We start from the raw sequence: 10,442 nt of genomic DNA, 5'->3' as shown, positions 1-10,442 counted from the left end.
GATCTTTTACTTGCTTGGTTAAAGTCACACCGAGGTACTTTATATTATTTGGGTCTATTATGAAGGTTGTCGTTTCCCTAATTTCTTTCTCGGCTTGTTTCTCTTTTGTGTAGAGGAAGGCTACTGATTTATTTGAGTTAATTTTATACCCAGCCACTTTGCTGAAGTTGTTTATCAGCTTTAGTAGTTTCTGGTGGAACTTTTGGGATCACTTAAATAAACTATCATATCATCTGCAAATAGTGATATTTTGACTTCTTCTTTTCCGATCTGTATCCCCTTGACCTCCTTTTGTTGTCTGATTGCTCTGGCTAGAACTTCAAGAACTATATTGAATAAGTAGGGAGAGAGTGGGCAGCCTTGTCTAGTCCCTGATTTTAGTGGGATTGCTTCAAGTTTCTCTCCATTTAGTTTAATGTTAGCAACTGGTTTGCTGTATATGGCTTTTACTATGTTTAGGTATGGGCCTTGAATTCCTATTCTTTCCAGGACTTTTATCATGAAGGGGTGTTGAATTTTGTCAAATGCTTTCTCAGCATCTAATGAAATGATCATGTGGTTTTGTTCTTTCAGTTTGTTTATATAATGGATCACGTTGATGGTTTTCCGTATATTAAACCATCCCTGCATGCCTGGGATGAAGCCTACTTGATCATGGTGGATGATTGTTTTGATGTGCTCTTGGATTCGGTTTGCCAGAATTTTATTGAGTATTTTTGCGTCGATATTCATAAGGGAAATTGGTCTGAAGTTCTCTTTCTTTGTTGGGTCTTTGTGTGGTTTAGGTATAAGAGTAATTGTGGCTTCATAGAAGGAATTCGGGAGTGATCCATCTGTTTCAATTTTGTGGAATAGTTTGGATAATATTGGTATGAGGTCTTCTATGAAGGTTTGATAGAATTCTGCACTAAACCCATCTGGACCTGGGCTCTTTTTGGTTGGGAGACCTTTAATGACTGCTTCTATTTCCTTAGGAGTTATGGGGTTGTTTAACTGGTTTATCTGTTCCTGATTTAACTTCGGTACCTGATATTTGTCTAGGAAATTGTCCATTTCCTGTAGATTTTCAAGTTTTGTTGAATATAGGCTTTTATAGTAAGATCTGATGATTTTTTGAATTTCCTCTGAATCTGTAGTTATGTCTCCCTTTTCATTTCTGATTTTGTTAATTTGGACACACTCTCTGGGTCCTCTCGTTAGTCTGGCTAAGGGTTTATCTATCTTGTTGATTTGCTCAAAGAACCAACTTTTGGTTCTGTTGATTCTTTCTATGGTCCTTTTTGTTTCTACTTGGTTGATTTCAGCTCTGAGTTTGATTATTTCCTGCCTTCTACTCCTCCTGGGTGTATTTGCTTCTTTTTGCTCTAGAGCTTTTAGGTGTGCTGTCAAGCTGCTGACATATGCTCTTTCCTGTTTCTTTCTGCAGGCACACAGCGCTATGAGTTTTCCTCTTAGCACAGCTTTCATTGTGTCCCATGAGTTTGGGTATGTTGTACCTTCATTTTCATTAAATTCTAAAAAGTTTTTAATTTCTTTCTTTATTTCTTTCTTGACTAGGTTATCATTGAGTAGAGCATTGTTCAATTTCCATGTATATGTGGGCATTCTTCCCTTATTGTTATTGAAGACCAGTTTTAGGCCATGGTGGTCTGATAGCACGCATGGGATTATTTCTATCTTTCTGTACCTGTTGAGGCCCGTTTTTTGACCCACTATATGGTCAATTTTGGAGAAAGTACCATGAGGAGCTGAGAAGAAGGTATATCCTTTTGCTTTAGGATAGAATGTTCTATAAATATCTGTTAAGTCCATTTGGCTCATGACTTCTCTTAGTCTGTCTACGTCTCTGTGTAATTTCTGTTTCCATGATCTGTCCATTGATGAGAGTGGGGTATTGAAATCTCCCACTATTATTGTGTGAGGTGCAATGTGTGTTTTGAGCTTTAGTAAGGTTTCTTTTATGTATGTAGGTGCCCTTGTATTTGGGGCATAGATATTTAGGATTGAGAGTTCATCTTGGTGGATTTTTCCTTTGATAAATATGAAGTGTCCTTCCTTATCTTTTTTGATGACTTTTAATTGAAAATTGATTTTATTTGATATTAGAATGGCTACTCCAGCTTGCTTCTTCCGACCATTTGCTTGGAAAGTTGTTTTCCAGCCTTTCACGCTGAGGTAGTGTCTGTCTTTGTCTCTGAGGTGTGTTTCCTATAGGCAGCAGAATGCAGGGTCCTCGTTGCGTATCCAGTTTGTTAATGTATGTCTTTTTATTGGGGAGTTGAGGCCATTGATGTTGAGAGATATTAAGGAATAGTGATTATTGCTTCCTGTTATATTCATATTTGGATGTGAGGTTATGTTTGTGTGCTTTTCTTCTCTTTGTTTTGTTGCCAAGATGATTAGTTTCTTGCTTCTTCTAGGGTATAGCTTGCCTCCTTATGTTGGGCTTTACCACTTATTATCCTTTGTAGTGCTGGATTTGTAGAAAATATTGTGTAAATTTGGTTTTGTCATGGAATATCTTGGTTTCTCCATCTATGTTAATTGAGAGTTTTGCAGGATACAGTAGCCTGGGCTGGCACTTGTGTTCTCTTAGGGTCTGTATGACATCTGTCCAGGATCTTCTGGCCTTCATAGTTTCTGGCGAAAAGTCTGGTGTGATTCTGATAGGTCTGCCTTTATATGTTACTTGACCTTTTTCCCTTACTGCTTTTAATATTCTTTCTTTATTTTGTGCGTTTGGTGTTTTGACAATTATGTGACAGGAGGTGTTTCTTTTCTGGTCCAATCTATTTGGAGTTCTGTAGGCTTCTTGTATGCCTATGGGTATCTCTTTTTTTTAGGTTAGGGAAGTTTTCTTCTATGATTTTGTTGAAGATATTTACTGGTCCTTTGAGCTGGGAGTCTTCACTCTCTTCTATACCTATTATCCTTAGGTTTGATCTTCTCATTGAGTCCTGGATTTCCTGTATGTTTTGGACCAGTAGCTTTTTCTGCTTTACATTATCTTTGACAGTTGAGTCAATGATTTCTATGGAATCTTCTGCTCCCGAGATTCTCTCTTCCATCTCTTGTATTCTGTTGGTGAAGCTTGTATCTACAGCTCCTGTCTCTTCTTTTGATTTTCTATATCCAGGGTTGTTTCCATGTGTTCTTTCTTGATTGCTTCTATTTCCATTTTTAATTCCTTCAACTGTTTGATTGTGTTTTCCTGGAATTCTTTCAGGTATTTTTGTGTCTCCTCTCTATGGGTTTCTACTTGTTTATTTATGTTTTCCTGGAATTCTTTCAGGCATTTTTGTGATTCCTCTCTGTAGGCTTCTACTTGTTCTCTAATGGAGCTCTTCACGTCTTTCTTGAAGTCCTCCAGCATCATGATTAAATGTGATTTTGAAACTAGATCTTGCTTTTCTGGTGTGTTTGGATATTCCATGTTTATTTTGGTGGGAGAATTGGGCTCCGATGATGCCATGTAGTCTTGGTTTCTGTTGCTTGGGTTCCTGTGCTTGCCTCTCGCCATCAGATTATCTCTAGTGTTACTTTGTTTTGCTATTTCTGACAGTGGCTAGACTGTCCTATAAGCCTTTGTGTCAGGAGTGCTGTAGACCTGTTTTCCTGTTTTCTTTCAGCCAGTTATGGGGACAGAGTGTTCTGCTTTCGGGCATGTAGTTTTTCCTCTCTACAGGTCTTCAGCTGTTCCTGTGGGCCTGTGTCTTGAGTTCACCAGGCAGGTCACCCGCAGCAGAAAAGTTGGTCCTACCTGTGGTCCCGAGGCCCAAGTTTGCTCACGGGGCGCTGCCCACGAGCTCTCTGCGGCGGCAGCAACCAGGAAGATATGCGCCGCCCTTTCCGGGAGCCTCCGTGCACCAGGATTCCAGATGACATTTGGTGTTTTGTAGGGAGCGGTGCGACAGCTGTATGATAATGAGGTGAATCTGGCGCCCTCCTAACAACAGTACTGAGCATGCATGGAGTTTTGCACCTGACATCAGTCTGGCTGGGGCGGTACTATGCTAAATGGGAGTTCATGCCTCGCCAATCTCTGGAGGACAAGTAGCTGGGATGGCAGTGGGGTGACTCGTGCCCCACCAATCCCTGAAAGAAGATTAGCATACTGTTGTGTATATAAGCCGAGCGGCAAAAGCTCGGCGCGGTAACACTTAAAGCTGTAACACTTGGAGCTGTAACACTTGGAGCTGTAACACTTAGGGCTGGCTGCCGCCGCCTCCCTGTATCAACAAAGAAGGTCTCCTGCAGTAAAGGCTGTTGAGAAGAATCCAACCGTGTTGCGTCTTCCTTGCCGGACGAGGTGGGCACGACAAAGTGGTGGCCCGTACGGGGACGAGGACATCCTCGTGGATCTCAGAACTCTTCAGCTTCAGGAGGAGCGACGTCGGAAAAGTTCCCGGTAAGGGACCATAAAGTTCTCTGGAGGTGAGCAGAGACGATGGAAGCCTTGGGTTAGAGGCTAAAAGGTCTGCGGTCTGCAGCGATGTTGTTTCAAGTTGATCCTTTGTGGGCAGGTTTTATAATTTTGTTTCTTTTCGTCTTTGTGTTGTGTGTTTGCTTTCTTTTGAATTGCCACCGTCCCGGACGGGAGTGCACTTGCTCGGAGTAGCCAACAGGTGCCAGGCTACGGAGTTGGGTATAAACAAACAGGCCAGCTTGCTAAAAAACCGCTTGCAAATAAGTTCATTGAGTATGGGAAGCTCACATTCCAGCCCACTCCTGACAGCTCTCCAGGAGCTCCTTAATCGGCGTAAGCTCAAAGTTGAAAGGAAAATCCTGTCAAGTTTTCTTGATGAATGCGATCGTTGTGCTCCGTGGTTTATAGTGTCAGGATCTCTTACCTTGCGAGCATGGGACAAATTGGGAAGGGATCTAGATAAAGAAGCCACAGAGGGCAAGCTTAGACCCAGATCAAAGCCTCTTTGGCGAATAGTCCGTGCTTGTTTAGAGGATAAGCGATGTGAGGAAGTCGTTAGAACAGGTCAGAGAATCCTTGCAGAGCATCAAGAAAGTATGTCAGAGGGAGAAAAGGTCCCAAAGAAAGAAAGGAAAAGAAAAGGAGACAAAAGGAACAGAGAGAAGGCAGAGATAAAAAAAAGGAGATAATCAGGACAAGGAAATAGATAAGATATATCCCTCCTTAAAAGCCTTGACTTTAGAAATGTCAGATGAGTCAGAGCTTAGTGAGGATGGTGAGGCTGACCTTGAGGAAGAGGCTGCTCAGTATGAGGGGGAGAGATGTGATCCGGACTGGCCACACGCTAACACCACGTGGCAAGGAGGCAGACAATTAGGCAAAAAGGTAGTTATACCAACCGCACCTCCGTACAACCCTCAACATAAAAGCATAGCGAGGCCTGCAAAAGGTACTTCCTTTTGCCCAGAGGTATGGAGAGAAATGGGATTAAGTTTCCCAGTATTTTTGGACGCCAATGGGCAACGATATCATGAACCCGTTGACTTTAAGACTATAAAGCAATTGGCAGAATCGGTTAGAACTTATGGGGTCAGTGCAGCTTTTGTTGTGGCTCAAGTTGAGGCTCTTGCTAGGTATTGCCTCACCCCTGGGGATTGGGGGAGTCTGGCTAAGGCCTGCCTCTCCTCAGGTCAATACTTGGATTGGAAATCTTATCTTTTTGAACATGCTAATGCTCAGGCCGCCATTAATCTGGCCTCAGGAGCAGACCCTCAGAGACATTGGGATGCTGACATGCTATTGGGTCTAGGGAGATTCGCTCTGGACCAGACCGGTTATCCAGAGCAAGTTTATAGCCAAATTAATGGAGTAGCCATCAAGGCATGGAAAGCACTGCCTAATAGGGGCGCAGTCTCCGGGAACCTTACCAAGGTTCTGCAAGGACCTACAGAGCCGTTTTCAGACTTTGTGGCCCGCATGGTAGAGGCCGCTACCAAGATCTTTGGAGACCCTGATGCAGCCATGCCGCTCATTAAACAGCTGGTATATGAGCAATGTACAAAAGAATGTAGGAATGCCATAACACCATACAAACATAAAGGTTTAGAGATTTGGATGAAAGTCTGCAGGGAACTGGGAGGACCATTGACTAATGCTGGTCTAGCGGCAGCTGTGGTACAATTAGGGAAAACCACTACCACTGATACCTGTTTCCAATGTGGCCGTAAAGGGCATTATCGAAAACAGTGCCCTGAAAGGAGTAAGGGGAAAATTAGCAATAGATCCAAGCAGCCTGGACTATGTCCACGATGTAAGAAGGGAAACCATTGGGCAAATGAGTGTCGATCTGTGAAAGACTTGGATGGCCGACCCCTAGTGACAGGATATGGTGGTACACAGCCAAAAAACGGACAACGGGGCCCACGTCCCCAGGGCCCTCAAATATATGGGGCTCTGCAGGGCGACAGACAAGGACAGGACAATCAGAGGCCTTGGCCTTTCCTTCGCCACCCGAAGGACCGAGGAGAGCCGTTAAAGGCTCCGCAGGACTGGACCTCCACTCCACCACCAGACTCGTACTGACCCCCCAAATGGGAGTGCAGCCTGTAGATACAGATTTTAGAGGACCCCTCCCTAAAGATACAGTTGGGCTTTTGTTGGGATGCTCCTCCTCTGCCCTGGACGGTTTGCAGATTGTGCCCGGAGTAATTGATCCTGATTATTTAGGTACAGTAAAAGTGCTGGTAGCCTCCCCCCAGGGTGTCACTGCCATTTCCCCTGGAGACAGAATCGCTCAAATGCTGCTTCTGCCCAGCTTACATAAGCGCTTTCCTGCTGAAAATAGGATTAGAAGGGATAGGGGCTTGGGATCTACAGGTTCCCGATTTGCCTTTATCTCATTGGAACTGAGTGATCGTCCAATGTTAACATTGACTGTGGAGGGACGTTCATTCCTTGGTCTATTGGATACTGGAGCAGATCGTAGTATTATCTCTGCTCATGACTGGCCACCCAGATGGCCTACACAAACATCGTCTCAGGCCCTACGTGGTTTAGGGTACGAAATGGCTCCTTTAATGAGCTCAAAAGAATTGACGTGGAGAGATACAGAAGGGAGATCAGGAAAGATCACTCCTTATGTTATAGACATTCCAGTAACGCTGTGGGGCAGAGATGTTTTGGTAGAGCTGGACATGAGACTGACAAATGATTACTCCCCACAAGTCCAGGATATGATGGCAAAAATGGGTTACGTGCCTAGAAAGGGTCTGGGAAAGAACTTACAAGGACGAGTTGACCCAGTACTGTCAGAACAAAAACATGACAGGACGGGTCTGGGTTTTTCCTAGGGGCCGTTGAGGGGGGAATACCCATTACATGGAAAACAGAGGAGCCTTTATGGGTTCCTCAATGGCCTCTATCCTCTGAAAAATTAATTGCTGCTGCCGAATTAGTATTCGAACAATTACAATTAGGACATATTCAACCATCCAGATCACCTTGGAATACGCCCATATTTGTTATTAAGAAAAAGTCAGGAAAATGGTGGTTATTACATGATCTAAGAGCTATTAATTCTCAAATGCAAATAATGGGTCCCATACAGAAAGGTATACCATTACTCTCCAGCATTCCTGCTGAATGGCCTATTATTATTATTGATATTAAAGATTGCTTTTTTTCTATCCCTCTTGCTCCACAAGATAGCGTGCGATTTGCATTTACTTTGCCATCTATGAATAATGAGGAACCTGATAAGCGCTATCAGTGGGTGGTCTTACCTCAAGGTATGGCAAATAGTCCTACTATGTGTCAACTTTATGTAGGACAGGCCCTACGGCCTGTACGTGACCAATTCCCAAAATTAAGAATGATTCACTTCATGGATGATATCTTGCTTTCTGCTAAAGATCATGGCACCCTGGAAGTAGCTTATGCGAAAGTGGTTAAGGCGCTTGAAAGCAACCAATTGTTCATAGCACCTGAAAAAGTCCAAATGGGCCAAATGGGAGAATACTTAGGAACAAAAATCACTCCTCATAGTATTTCTCCTCAAAAAATTGAATTACGAAAAGACCATTTAAAAACATTAAATGACTTTCAAAAATTACTAGGAAGCATAAATTGGATTCGACCCTATATAAAAATGCCCAATGTAGATTTACAACCACTTTATGAGATCCTGAAAGGGGATTCTCAGCTTACTTCACCCCGTGTTTTAACCAAGGAAGCACGATTATCCTTGAGGAAAGTAGAAGAAAGACTAGAAAAGGCAATACTAAAAAGGTATAAGGAAGAGGAAGATCTGCTATTGTGTATACTGAGAACTTTTCGTCAACCTACAGGAGTATTATGGCAACAAGGTCCACTTCTTTGGATTTATCCCCACATTTCTCCTAATAAAACCCTTGAATATTACCCTTCTGCTGTTGCACAGCTAGCTATATTAGGCGTTAAATCTTGCATTCAGCATTTTGGTATTTCACCAAAGAAAATTATTATACCATATACAACTGCTCAGGTAGAAACATTGTGTGCATTGATAGATGATTGGGCCATATTGCGCTGTAGTTTTGATGGAGAGTTTGACAATCATTATCCTAAGGATCCGTTGCTACAATTTTTTACTGAACATCCAGTGATCTTTCCAAAGGTCACTGCCTCAGAGCCTTTGTCTGGAGCGTTAGATATTTATACAGATGGCTCCAAAACCGGTGTAGGTGCCTATATGGTTGATTCTCAAGAACCAGTATTAATTCAATATAGTCCAGGTACCCCCCAAATTACAGAATGTAAAATTGTATTGGAAGTTTTCAAAAGATTTCATGATTCTTTTAATTTAATTTCTGACTCTGCTTATGTGGTTAATGCGGTACGCTCACTTGAAATTGCAGGGCCAATTCGGTCGACTAGTACTGTATGTCAAATTCTTTTAGAATTACAAGATTTGATTTGGGCCAGAAAAAATAAATTTTTCATACAACATATTCTAGCCCATACTAATTTGCCTGGTCCCATGACCAGTAATAACGCCCTGGTGGATGCTAGTACTCGTAGAGAGTTTATTTTTCATGCTGCTCCGGTTGACCTCGCTAGAGAATTTCATCAAAAGTTTCATGTACCTGCCTTTACTCTTCAACAAAAATTTAAAATCTCTAGAGCTGCAGCTCGTGATGTGGTGTTAAGTTGCCAGAATTGTGTTCAATTTCACCACCCTCCTCATGTAGGGATTAACCCTCGTGGTCTGATCCCGCTAAAACTTTGGCAGATGGATGTCACACACATATCTCAATTTGGAAATTTAAAATATGCTCATGTTTCTGTTGATACATGTCCTGGTATTATACATGCTACTCTGATGACTGGTGAAAAGGCTCGTAATGCCATTAGCCATTGCTTAGAGGCATGGGCAGCCTGGGGAAAGCCTGATAGTCTCAAGACGGACAACGGGCCTGCCTACACTGCAAAGTCCTTTCAGGCATTTTGCCAGACAACGCAGGTCAAACATACTACAGGATTGCCATACAATCCCCAAGGTCAAGGAATTGTGGAAAGAGTACATCATACCTTAAAAGAGCTGATAAAAAAACAAAAAGAGGGAATTGCCAGCAGCCGAACACCAAAAGAACAACTTTCTTTAGCTCTTTTTACTCTAAATTTCTTAGTTTTGGATGCGCATGGCCGCTGTGCTGCGGATCGCCATGCTGCTACTACACCTATAACTAATGCAGAAGTAAAGTGGAAGGATGTCTTAACTGATAAATGGTGTGGCCCAGATCCCGTGATTTCGAGATCTAGGGGAGCTGTTTGTGTTTTTCCGCAGAATCAAGAAAATCCAATTTGGGTACCTGAGCGCTTGACTCGAAAATTGCCTTCTGCTCTTCCTGAAGATGAGACTACGAACCCTACTATTGCTACTGGGAATGATAATACAGGTTAATTCGATCACCCTGTGGGCTATTGCCAGATCCTGGCCAGTACCCATGCCAGTCCATAGCAATTCTACTGTTTTACCAACCTTTTTCTCTACCTCCTGTTTGCGTGATGTTCCTTGTATAGTGCCAACTGGAGAAATGCCCCAACGGTATGCCGCCACTAACGTTTCTCTGTTGCATACCTTATGTTTTACCATTAAAGACTCTTCCCTGCCCTGTATTTGGTTACGTAGAGCCACGTTGGCTAATTGGTTGAATCCTATAAGTGACAGCACAATGAACACCGGGATCATCCTGGCTGCTTTGAGTCAAATTGCCCAGGGAGTCTCTTCACCCAGCGAGGACATGTCAGTCGATAGTTCTGCTGATCTGAACATTACAACACTAATTGTGATGCATAATTGTAGTGTTCCATCACGCCCAGGGCAAGGTAACTATGCACAGAATAGCTCTACCCGTCGTAGAGTCTTACCCGCTTGCCCCCCGAATCAAGAGTTTCCACCTAATTTTACCCCATGTCAGAGTCCATTCCATAGAACAAAACAATTCCTACCGGGATTTGAATTTTCCCCTCCTCTTGG

The 10,442-nt window shown here is 42.9% G+C and overlaps 1 long non-coding RNA gene across 1 annotated transcript; it reads left to right on the top strand.

The window, feature by feature from the left end:
* Positions 1–4,320: 4,320 nt before the first annotated feature.
* LOC147997029 (uncharacterized) lies at positions 4,321–9,779 on the top strand. Its single transcript, XR_015652820.1, has 2 exons — positions 4,321–4,408; positions 9,750–9,779. It is a non-coding gene; the product is annotated as an uncharacterized LOC147997029 (long non-coding RNA).
* The last annotated feature ends 663 nt before the right edge of the window (positions 9,780–10,442 follow it).

Source organism: Rattus norvegicus, chromosome 1 (assembly GCF_021556685.1).
Source record: "Rattus norvegicus strain SHRSP/BbbUtx chromosome 1, alternate assembly SHRSP_T2T, whole genome shotgun sequence".
Classification (NCBI taxonomy): Eukaryota; Metazoa; Chordata; class Mammalia; order Rodentia; family Muridae; genus Rattus; species Rattus norvegicus.
The sequence above is the reverse complement of the archived record's forward strand: the minus strand, read 5'-3'. Positions and strand labels throughout refer to the sequence as shown.